The sequence below is a fragment of the Aotus nancymaae genome, unplaced genomic scaffold, assembly GCF_030222135.1.
Source record: "Aotus nancymaae isolate 86718 unplaced genomic scaffold, 86718_ANA_hifiasm-v0.15.2.pri h1tg000077l, whole genome shotgun sequence".
Lineage (NCBI taxonomy): Eukaryota > Metazoa > Chordata > Mammalia > Primates > Aotidae > Aotus > Aotus nancymaae.
This window is the reverse complement of record NW_026988492.1, coordinates 1,477,681-1,490,168: the sequence shown is the minus strand read 5'-3', so window position 1 is coordinate 1,490,168 and position 12,488 is coordinate 1,477,681. Positions and strand designations below refer to the sequence as shown.

Sequence of the window (12,488 nt, the reverse complement as noted above, 5' to 3'; positions counted from 1 at the left end):
TGTACTGTTTTTTTAAGTTTTCACATCGCTCTTATCAGCTTGAAGTTTAACGTCTTTTTCACTTGCTTTCTCATTTTTTGTTCAATAATCTAGTCAATGAATTTAAGAAACTGACCTTTTTAAAAAAACTATTCTCATATATGTATCCCAGATCTCAGGTAAGTTAGAGAACTTGAATTTCTGAGTCCCTCATGACTAGGCAAGCCCACTTTTGCATGAATACTAGACAAAGCTAGAACCAACTAGCCTTTACACAAATTATCAAAACATTAAGGACACATTTTTTTGGCTGTGTGCAGTGGCCACACCTATAATCCCAGCACTTTGGGAGGCTGAGACAGGCAGACTGCTTGAGCCCAGTTCACAGGCAACCTGGGCAACATGGTGAACCCCACCTCCACAAAATACAAACACATTAGCCAGATGTGCTGGCATGCACCTGTAGACCCAGCTACTAGGGAGGCTGGGATGGAAGGATCCCTTGAGCCCAAGCTGTGACTGTACCACTGCAATCTACAGCATTTGCTGCCTTCTATATAATACATTAAATGTCCTGACACTCCTATAGAAGACACAGGCATGGAAGAATAATTAAAAAGGGGATACAGGTATGGCAGATGCATATCAATTATCCCTCTACTAACTTTCTTGATGCCTCCTGTTTACAACCCCAAAGAGAGACAGTGAGGTGGCTCAAGCTTAATCCCAGCATTCTGAAAGTGAGTTATGATGGCACCACTGCACTCCAGCCTGGGATACAGAGCCAGACCTTGTCTCTCAAAATAAAAAATTCCAGGCCAGGCATGGTGGCTCACACCTGTAATCCCAGCACTTTGGGAGGCCGAGGTGTCTGGATCACCCGAGGTCAGGAGTTCGAGACCAGCCTGGCTAACATGGTGAAACCCCGTTTCTACTAAAAATACAAAAAATTATCCAGGCGTGGTGGTGCACGCCTGTTATCCCTGCTATTCAGGAGGCTGAGGCAGGAGAATCACATGAACCCAGGAGGCAGAGGTTGCAGTGAGCCGAGAACGCGCCATTGCACTCCAGCTTGGGCAACAAGAACAAAACTCTGTCCGAAACAATCAAACAAAACAGTATCAGTCTGAATTTTTAATTCTCCAGAATAACAAAGCTTAAAGCAAAAGAAAATATTGCACCTCTCCTCCTCCAAAGGAAAATCAACAGGGTTCAATGTACTCCAAAAGTTTCTACAGATCCAACATCAAAATCTTAACCTAACACTCCTACTCACTGTCTCAAAACCTTTAAGAATCAAAGAATTGTCTCAAATAAGCCTTTCCCAATGAAAAGCCAAAGATAAAGTACTGACATAGAAATCTGTATATTCTTAAAGGTGGTAACCCAAAGATTATGCTAAATGAAATGTGACAGACACATTACTGTTAAGATTCAAACTCAAGCACAGAGCCAGATCACTCTAAACAGATATTGCGATTAACTGATTACTAAGAGAGGGTTCAGTCATAGATCAGTAACTTGTTATAAATCTCCTAACGTTCCAAATTGCTGCTTGTTTTTCCAAGATTTAACATGAGCCAGTCATAAATCTTCATAATATTAAGATTCTAGGGCTGATCCTGTCATCAATTTACTTAAAAATAACTGATAGTGGCCGGGCGCAGTGGCTCATGCCTGTAATCCCAGCACTTTGGGAGGCCAAGGTGGGCAAATCACAAGGTCAAGAGATCAAGACCATCCTGGCCAACATAGTAAAACCCTGTCTCTACTAAAATACAAAAATTAGCTGGGCGTGGTGGCGTGCGCCTGTAGTCCCAGCTACTCGGGAGGCTGAGGCAGGAGAACTGCTTGAAGTAGGGGGGCGGAGGCTGCAGTGAGCCGAGACCGCCCCACTGCACTCCAGCCTGGTGCCTTGCGAAAAAGCAAGACTGTCTCAAAAAAAATAAGTAACTGATAGTACATATGAAACACTGCTTTCAATCATAGCCAGATGTTTTTCCAGACTACCCAAAGGACAGGCAGATAAGGTCGAACACAAAAGAAACAGCGTGAACTTTTGTAAAAAGTCTCACAAAAAGAGCTCTTTGCAGTGAGGGAGGAAGGGAGTACTGGTGGAAAAACTGTTGGGTACTATGTTCAGCACCTGAGTGATGGGCTCATTCGTATCCTAAACCCCAGCATCACACAATACACCCAGGTAACAAACCTACACATGTACTGCGTGAATCTAAAATAAAAGTTGAAAAAGATAAAAGAAATAAGCAGCCTGGCCAACATGGCGAAACCCCATCTGTACTAAAAATACAAAAATTACTTGGAAGGCTGAGGCAGGAGAATCACCTGAACCCAGGAGGCTGAAGTGAGCTGAGATCACGCCCCTGCACTCCAGCCTGGGCAACTCCGTCTCAAAAAAAAAAAAAAAAAGAAAAGAAAAGAAACAAGGTAGGGCACAGCGGATTACACATATATAATCCTAACACAGAGGCTGAGGTGAGAGGATTATTTGAGCCCAGGAGTTCAAGATCAGCCTGGGCAACACAGTGAGACCCCCTTTGCTCTCATCCAGGCTGGAGTGCAGTGGCTCAAAGCAGCCTCGACCTCCTGGGTTCAAGTGATCCTCCTACCTCAGCCTCGCTAGTAGCTGGGACTACAGCCCTGCATCACCACACATGGCCAATTTCTATATTTTCTGTACAGACAGGGTTCTCCATGTTGCCCAAACTGGTCTCAAGCTGCTGGGCTCAAGTGATCCACCCACCTCAGCCTCCCAAAGTGCTGGGATTACAGGCCTGAGCCAGCATACCTGGCCGGAAACAGCTTTTTACACAATTCCACACCTGTAGGTCAAAAACTTAACCAAACCAGCCTGGCCAACCTGGTGAAGCTCCATCTCTACTTAAAATACAAGCTCCAGCCTGGGTAACAGAGCGAGACTCCATCTCAAAATAAATAAATAGATAAACTTAACAAGGGCAGGGACCAAATCAGAAAATGCTGCAGTACTCCATAGTTTTCTCCTCTTCTGTTTTTTGTTTTTTTTTTTTGAGGTAGAGTCTCGCTCTGTCGCAAGGGTGGAGTGCAGTGGCGTGATCTCTGCTCACTGCAAACCTCTGCCTCCCAGGTTCAAGTGATTCTCCTGCCTTGATCTCTTGACCTCATGATTTGCCCACCTCGGCCTCCCAAAGTGCTCAGATTACAGGCATGAGCCGCCTCACCCGGCCTCTCCTTTCTACGTCCTCTGTGTTCTCATCTTATTTCATAACTTAAATACCGTTCAATACTCTAAAAAATACAAATGTCAAAGCAAATAAAGTGTGCTACCATTTCTGCAAAGTGGGGACAACATTCACTTGTATGTGCACAAATTTTTTTTCAAAGGATATCTAAGAAAGAGCTAACAATGTTTGACTCCAAGGAAAGCCGGATGACAAGGGTACAAGAAGTGGAGGGAGATTTTCAGTCTATTCCTCACAGATAACTTTATATTTTGGTTTTCCGTTTGTTTTAGAGACAGAGTCTCACTCTGTCACTCGGGCTAGAGCGCAGTGGTGCAATCATAGGTCACTGCAGCCTCCAACCTGGTCATCTGGCCTCAGCTTCTCAACAGTCGGTACTACAGGTGTGCACTACCCCACCTGGCTAATTTTTTTTTTTTTTTGAGACGGAGTTTCGCTCTTGTTACCCAGGCTAGAGTGCAATGGCACGATCTCGGCTCACCGCAACCTCCGCCTCCTGGGTTCAGGCAATTCTCCTGCCTCAGCCTCCTGAGTAGCTGGGATTACAGGCACGCGCCACCGTGCCTAGCTAATTTTTTGTATTTTTAGTAGAGACGGGGTTTCACCGTGTTGACCAGGATAGTCTCGATCTCTTGACCTCGTGATCCACCCGCCTCGGCCTCCCAAAGTGCTGGGATTACAGGCATGAGCCACCTCGCCTGGCTGGCTAATTTTTTACAATTATTTTTTGTAGACACGGGGTCTCACTGTGTCTCCCAGACTAACATTTTAAATTGTGAACCAAGTGAATATAGTTTTTGTTCAAAACATAAGTATAGTGTACCAATAAATAAATGCTGACGACTCTCCACATCCATCTTTCTCTCCTCACTAGAACTTAAGTTCCATGAAGCTAGAGATTGTTTTAACTACTATATCCACACATCTGGTCTAAAGCTGGTGCTTGAGAAGCCCTCATTGAATGAATAAATCACTCCTTAACTTCTCACTAAGTTCCACACTTATTTCCAATCACCTGCTTCTCATCTCCACTGGAACAACTAGATCCAACTTAACCAGTCCAATCCAACTCCAACCCATACAACAGCCTGACCCTGACAATTCCCGCCGCCTCTTCCTCGTCTCAGTACACAGCATTATCACCCTCCCGCAGAAGCCAAAAACTCAGGAGTGACCCCTGTCCCAACTGCATGCTCATCCAAAACATGACAATTTCAGTATCTTCAACTCCAAAACACATCTCAAAACCTTTTCACTGGTCTCCTTGTGTGTCTCTTTTCCAAACGGCAGTCTGATTCTCAATCAGACCTTATCACTCCCAGTTTAGAAGAGTTCCAAAAGCCTTTTAAAGCCTCAGAAGAACAAAAGCCAACGTGATCCAGCTGCTGGCTAGGGCCCACCCTTAATCTCTCTCTCTTTTTTTTTTTTATTTTAGAAAAGACAGCAAAGTCTACTTTTGCAGTCTGAGTTAAGAGACCAGGGGAGAGCGTGAACACAGTCCACATTAAGCCACTTTCAGTTCGTTGGATCCCAGCTTGATAGTACCTCAAGGCTTCTCCATTTGCTCCTCCCTAAAATAGAAACTTTTCCCTCGGATTTTCAAACTTTACCTTGGGAAGGTCTTTTCAGATTATAGTATCTGAAGTAATCCCCCAGCCACTACCACAACTCCTTACCTTATTTCCTACACAGCACTTATTCTCTGAGATTAACTGTTTACTGTCTGTCTCTCCATCCCAAGCCAGAATTGATACTCCGAGAGGATCAATTTAATGTGAAATTTAATGTGTCTTGTTTACTCTTGTATCCTTAATGCCTGCAGCACTGCTTGGCAAATAAACCAGGTGCTTAATATTTGTCAGCTGACAGATAAGGCAAAAATGACTTTAAAGAAGGTCCACAACATTTAATCTACTGACAAACTGGTGAGGATAAAAGACATGGATAATCTTCACATTTATAGAACACTGAAAGCCACCAAAGAGGATGGAGAATGAAGAGTATTTCAGAGGCAGGAGAACAACCAAACACTCAAAAGGCAATTGAAAAGGAATTTTTCCCAGGCTATGTGAATGCACATTGTAGAAATGTTCCAACTCATAAACAGCAACTAAAAAAAAAAAAAAACCAGGTAATTCAAAACACTATGGGCTGGGCGCAGTGGCTCAGGCCTGTAATCCCAACATTTTGGGAGGCCAAAGCAGGCAGATCACCTGAGGTCAGGAGTTCGAGACCAGCCTGGCCAACATGGTGTAAACCCCATCTCTACTAAAAATACAAAATTAGCCGAGTGTGGTGGCACATGCCAGTAATCCCAGCTACTTGGAAGTCTGAGGCAGGAGAATTGCTTAAACTCGGGAGGCAAATCACACCACTGCACTCCAGCCTGGGTGACAAGAGTGAAACTCCATCTCAAAACAAAAAAAAACTATGTACTTCTGTTATCTCACGTGACTCTTTTGCATACGGTCAAAAGAAGCAAAGTATAGCTAATCTGTTCGTGTGTCTGTCTTGAAAAGGAATGTAAGATTCTAAAGGGCAGACAACAGTATTTTGAATGTTTTTAAGTGATTATTATGCAGTCGGTTGTCAATCCAATCAAAATGATTATTTCCCATACTTTACTACGAAGACAGGCTTGGGACAAGTCTAGTTCAAAGACGTTTATGTTGAACAGTCACAATCTATAGTGAATGTTAATAGTATGTATCTTCAAAATTTAAACGCCCAGAGTACTGGCCTTCAACTAGCAATATTTTAATCCATGGGGCAAAGGTGTGGGCTTAACATTAATAACAGCCTACAATTCACAGATGTTTCATTTGCATGCACGTAATGGTAGGGAATGGTCCAGACTCCCTAGAGGGTAAGCAAGTGCTAGAAAGCGTGTGAGGATCTTATTTCACCAGACCCTAAGTGTTGAGACAAGAGGTCTAGCATGCACGTAGGATACTCCTCCCCAAAGCTATCAATCTTTGCAGTCTGCGGAAACAAAAGTGAAAATACTCGTGGTAAGGATGCATGAGATTGATGCCCCCCCCCCCACACACACACAAACACAAAGAGTTGTGTATTCGTGTGAGCACGAAAATATGCAGAAGAGTACACGCACTCTCACCTTCCCTCCTTCGGAGGAAAATGGGGCCGAGGGAGAGGCGGCCAAGATCGGATTGGGGAGGCCTGGGATCCAGTCCAGGGGGTGGCAGGGCTTAGGGGTCAGCGCTCTGGGGAGCCGAGGTCACTTACAGGACACCACCTTCCCGGGCCTCCCCCTTTCATCCCTCTCCCCCGATCTCGTCGCCCCTAACTCCTCTCCTCCGCCCCAGCCCCGCCACCCATTAACCGGGAAGGGAAGTTTCCCGGCGCCTGCAGCCCGGCTCCCCGACCCTTAGCGGGGTTACCTTCTGCAGAAGCGGGGCAAGGGGCAGGGGACAAGGGGAGGGGGAGGCAGCCCGAAGGAGTGAAGGACGAAGCCCCGGCGAGGAAGGTGGGCGGAGGCGGCGGCGGCGGCTGTCAGCTCGCGTTCCCCCGCTCACAGCGCAGCCATTACTGTGCGCCGAGGCCGCCTCCCCGGCCGGCCGCCGCCACCTACCCCGGAGACGCGGGGGGTGGGGAGCGAAGCCCGGGGAACCCGCGCGCCGACACTCACCTGTCTCCGCGAGGAAACACAGCGAAGTCCAAGGCCGCCGCCGCTCCCCGGCGGGACAGGGGCGGTAGGGAGGGGGGGAAAGGGGAGAAGGATGGGCCGATCCCGGGATCTGTAAAACAATCGTCCTCCTCTGCACCCGGCTTTGCCCAACACACACCCTCCGGTCTCCTTCTTCCGCTGCTGCCAAATTCCCCCTCGGAAAGCAATGGTAGAGGCCGCATTACGGCAAGCGCAGGGAGCCAAGCTTCGTGCGATTGCAAAAGGCCACGGAAATTAATATTCCAGGGATTCCTGGGCTTGCTGTCAGTGAGGCAATTGCGGTTCGCTGAGAGGATGGACACAGTACCCACCCACTATCCGTTAGTCCAGGGACTGCTAATAACAATGTTGGAATGCTACTTTCATCAGAAGTATGTTTTCCTTGTTTCAGACCTATGTGAATATCCTAAGACAGCACAATCCTCTTGCCACACACTGCCAGGGGCTTTGCAAATGATCAAAAATATATTAGCAAAACTACTTTTTCTCTCTGACAAACTCCTTTTCTAGTGGGTTTTTATCTACAGAGCAAGTCTTGGACATACATGTATTTTCAATAAAGGAACTCCACATCTTTGTCACTAGTACCTCACCTTCACCAAGCCCCAAGCATATCCGTTTGAAGGGTTTTCCTCCCTTGGAGTTTTTCTTCTTTCTTTCTTATTTTTTCCCTCTAACATGGATCATTGGAAACAACCTCCCTTGGAGTTTTAAACAGTAAAGTTGACAAAAATGTAGAATTACTCATCACCTCTTCATACATGTAAGGCCACAGAGGAGCAAAAGCCTGGCTTTAGTGCTTTTTGCCTTTCATATCTTCAAGAGCTCATGATCAGGGTCTTGTTCATTTGTACGATTCAGCAAGCTTTTCCCTCCCACCCCTTCCTTCTAAACTGCGCCAACCCTTCAAGGCCTGTTTAAAACCCTGCCTCCTGAGCTGATCAATCCCTAGAGTCTTCCTCCTCTTCTAATCTGCTCCTCATGGTATATGAAGTCTATATTCTTTATTTCAGTAAAGACTTTTTATATACTAAATTCAATTCAACAGTATGTTTCCACTATGTGACCTTTTTTCCTCCCATGTTTTCCCCCTTTTAATCTAGTGATTCTCAAAGTGCAGTCCCCAGACCCCCGGAAATCCCTGAGGCCTTTACAGAGGTCACAAGGTTAACAACTAGTTTGTCAACAATGCAACATTTCTTGTCCTTTTTTTTTTTTTTTTTTAATACAGAGTCTTGCTCTGTCACCCGGGCTGGAGTGCAGTGGTGGCACGATCTCAGCTCACTGCAACCTCCACCTCCTGAGTTCAAGCCATTCTCCTGCTTCAGTCTCCTGAGTAGCTGGGATTACAGGTGCCTGCTACCACCCCTAGCTAATGTTTTGTATTTTTTAGAGACGGGGTTTCATCATGTCACCATGTTGTCCAGGCTGGTGGTCTTGAACTCCTGAGCTCAGGCAGTCCACCCACCGTGGCTTCCCAAAGTGCTAGGATTATAGGTGTGAGCCACTGTGCCAGGCCCACCCCCCTGCCACCTCCTTTTTTTGACACAGGGTATCCCTCTGTCCCTGAGGCTGTAGTACAGTGGCCCGATCATAGCTCACTGTGGCCTCAAACTCCTGGGCTCAAGCGAGTGTCCCATCTCAGTTTCCCAAGAAGCTGGGACTACAGGCGCATGTGCCACCACACTTGGCTAATTTTTGTATTTTTGGTAGAGAGGGATCTTATTATGTTGCCCAGGCTGCTCTGAAACACCTGAGCTCAAGCAATCCACCCATCTCAGCCTCCCAAAAGTTGTAGGATTACAGGACTGAGCCACCATGCCTGGCCTCCTCTATCTTTTTGACTGGGAATTTGCACTGATGGTACAAAGGAATAGGAACATTACTGATGCCTTAGCAGGAATCAAGACAGTGTCACCAACCTGTCCAGGTGGCCATTGGATCACTGTAATCTTCACTGCCACACATTCCCAGGTTTTAAGACTGTTGATTTAGGAATATCCTGGATGAAGTAGAAGCATTAATTTTATTAAATTTTGACCCTTGTATACAAGTCTTTCTAATATTCTGTGTGAAGAAATGGGAAGTACACATGCGTTTCTGCATGCCAAAGTGGGATGGCTGTCTTGGAGAAAAGCACTTGTGTGGTTGGCTTACAGGCTGAACTACCTGCATTTTTTATGGTGAAACTGCCTTTGCAAAATATGATAGTAAGAGAAATCTGACCTCATTGATTTAATCTTGCTTCTGACCTCCAAGGTATTCCTGGTCATTCCTAGGCATAGGTCAAGTTAATTTGGGGAGGAAGTTAGTTTACGGTTTAACTTGAAAGCTAAGTTCCTCCCCCAAACTATCCCCTCCTTGTTTAGGGATGAAAAACCAACTTTGGAAGACTAATGAAAGGCAGCAAGAATGGGATTATGGGAGGGGTGTGAACTTTGCTAAAGTATAGGCATATTTCTATTAATATACTCCCTTACTGCTCAGGGGTCATGTGGCCAGAGGTCACAAGATTTGTGACTTCCCCAATTGCTCCTATAAATAACATCAGTACTGTACAACTGAAGATTGCTTTTTGAGATATTTTTCAGACTGACCCCACCTGGACTCATGACTCATGACTCAGAACTGGTCCTATGGCCCCACCCAGAGACAGGCTCAGCACTCAAGGACTGTTTTCTGCACCCCTATGATTCCATCCCCAACCCATCAGCAGAACCCATTCTCTAGCCCCCTGCTTACCAAATTGTCCATAAAAACCCTAACGTCCAACCCAGGGGGAGACTGATTTGAGTGATAACACCAGTTCTCCCATGTGGTTGGCCTCAGGTCAATTAAACTCTTTCTCCACTGCAATACCTCGGTCTCGGTGAATTTTGTTTGCACAGTAGGCAAGAAGAACTCATCTGGTCATTATAATGGAAGGCCATTTTTACTTGAAAGAACAATTGAGCCAGGCGCGGTGGCTCACGCCTGTAATCCCAGCACTTTGGGAGGCCGAGGCGGGTGGATCACAAGATCAAGAGATCAAGACCATCCTGGTCAACATGGTGAAACCCCATCTCTACTAAAAATACAAAAAATTAGCTGGGCATGGTGGCACGTGCCTGTAATCCCAGCTACTCAGGAGGCCGAGGCAGGAAAATTGCCTGAACCCAGGAGGCGGAGGTTGCGGTGAGCCGAGATAGCGCCATTGCACTCCAGCCTGGGTAACAAGAGTGAAACTCCATCTCAAAAAAAAAAAAGAAAGAACAATTGACAGACTTGGTGGCTCATGCCTATAATCCCAGCACTTTGGGAGGCTGAGACGGGCAGATCTCTTGAGTCCATAAGTTTGAGACCAGCCTGGACGATATAGTGAAACCCTGTCTCTACAAAAAATACAAAATTTAGCCGGGCATGGTGGTGTGTGCCTGTAGTCACAGCTACTTGGGAGGCTGAAGTGAAAGAACTGCTTAAACCCAGGAGGCAGATGTTGCAATGAGCCAAGATCACGCCACTGCACCCAGCTGGGGCAATAGAGGCAGAACTTGTCTCAAAAAAAAAAAGAAAAAGAAAAAGAAAGAAAAAGAAAAGAAATTACCACTTGTTGAATTTCACTATAGTATCAAAGAAGAATATCCATAATTATCCAAAAAGACTATTAAATTTTCTTTCAAAGACCTGAGTCTCTTCATATACTTCAACCATAGAGAACCTCACTATCTCTTATTAAGCCAAATATTTAGAGATTTGCAAAAATACAAAAGCAGTCCTTTTCTTCTCATCAAATTTTTTTTTTAGAAAATATTATTATTTTCATAAAAACATGCAATTTATGTTAAAATGTGTTTGGTTTATTATTTTAAAAATCAATAATTTTTTTAAAATTTTATCTTTTAAATTTCTAATACAATAATTATTTATAGATAGATAGTTTCCTGAGGCCTCCCTAGACACTGAGATGCCAGGATCATGCTTCCTGCACAGCCTGCAGAACCATGAGCCAATTAAACCTCTTTATTTAATCAATTACCCAGTCTCAGGTATTTCATTATAACAGTGTAAGAATCGCTTTGTACAATAGATATAACCCACATGAACATAAGCTCTTCGAAGTCCTCAATAATTTTTTTTTTTGAGACGGAGTTTTGCTCTTGTTGCCCAAGGCTGGAGTCCAATGGTACGATCTCAGCTCACCACAACCTCCACCTCCCAGGTTCAAGCAATTCTCCTGCCTCAGCCTCCTGAGTAGCTGGGATTATAGGCATACACCAATACACCACCCTGCCCAGCTAATTTTGTATTTTTAGTAGAGACAGGGTTTTACCACGTTGGTCAGGCTGGTCTCGAATTCCTGACCTCAGGTTCCGCCTGCCTTGGCTTCTGAAAGTGCTGGGATTACAGGCAGGAGCCACTGCTCCCAGCCAGAATAATTTTTTAGAGTGTAAAGAAGCCGGGTGTGGTGGCTCCCGCCTGTAATCCCAGCACTTTGGGAGGCTGAAGCGGGCAGATCACTTGAGGTCGGCAATTCGACACCAGCCTGGCTAACATGGTGAAAGCCCATCTCTACTAGAAATACGAAAATTAGCCGGGCCTGACAGCGGGTGACTGTAATACCAGCTACTCGAGAGGCAGGAGAATTGCTTGAACCTGGGAAGTGGAGGTGTGGAGGTTGCGGTGAGCTGAGATTGCACCATTGCATTGCACTCCAGCTGGGCGACTAGAGTGAAATTCTGTCTCAAAAAAAAAAAAAGAGTGTAAAGAAACCAAAACTTTGAGAATCAGTGCTCTAACTCATGAAATTCCTTCACTCTCGTCATGTTCCTAACTCTGATTGGAAATGTGATCGAGCGTGAAGGGTGCCAAACGTGAATCACCTGCTTTATTTCTAAATTCCAGAGATTCTCCCAACCCCTTGACAGTTTACCCAAACTCTATAGTAGGGAAATAATATTTGTAAAATGATTATTAGCATCTAAGCCCTTAATATCAAAGTGAAATTACTTTTTTTTTCCAGAGGAAAAAGAAATTCTTTCTGGGTAAACCTTTAATTCACCACTTTTAGCATTAGTTCGACCTTATTCCCAAAGCAAATCTCAAATCCTAGTTCTTCTATGATTGCTTTCCTTGTTTTACTTTTTAGCAAATGCTGCATTTTACAAAACTCTGTTTTGGCCTTGTATGTTTATTGAATTCCTTTATAATTGTTTCTGACTTCAAAAGTAACATGCTGGTGGGGCACAGTGGCTCACGCCTGTAATCCCAGCACTTTGGGAGGCTGAGGCTGGCAGATCACTTGAGGTAAGGTGTTCGAGACCAGCCTGGCCAATATGGTGAAACCTTGTCTCTACTAAAAAAATACAAAAAGTAGTGGGCACAGTATCGTGCGCCTGAAATCCTAGCCACTTGGGAGACTGAGGCAGGAGAATCACCTGAGCTCGAAAGGTGGGGGTTACAGTGAACCGAGATTGTGCCACTGTATTCCAGCCTCACAACAGAGCGAGACTCCATCTAAAAAAAAAAGGAGTATGTGCTTTTTGTAAAAACCATCTCTATTACAGAAATAGAGAATCGTGTTTGGGTTGATGTACATACTCACA

General features: G+C 45.1%; 1 protein-coding gene across 3 annotated transcripts in view; it reads right to left on the bottom strand.

The window, feature by feature from the left end:
• The window catches only part of CUL2 (cullin 2), an 80,698-nt gene extending 73,651 nt beyond the window's left edge, over nucleotides 1–7,047 (bottom strand). Inside the window, exon 1 of one of the 3 annotated variants that reach the window (XM_064368465.1) lies at nucleotides 6,868–7,047. The gene's annotated coding sequence lies outside the window, so the exon portion shown is untranslated. Of the gene's footprint in view, nucleotides 1–6,336; nucleotides 6,506–6,619; nucleotides 6,742–6,867 lie in introns of those variants that run through there. The other 2 variants (XM_064368466.1, XM_064368463.1) reach the window with 2 other exon arrangements.
• Between the last annotated feature and the right edge of the window lie 5,441 nt (nucleotides 7,048–12,488).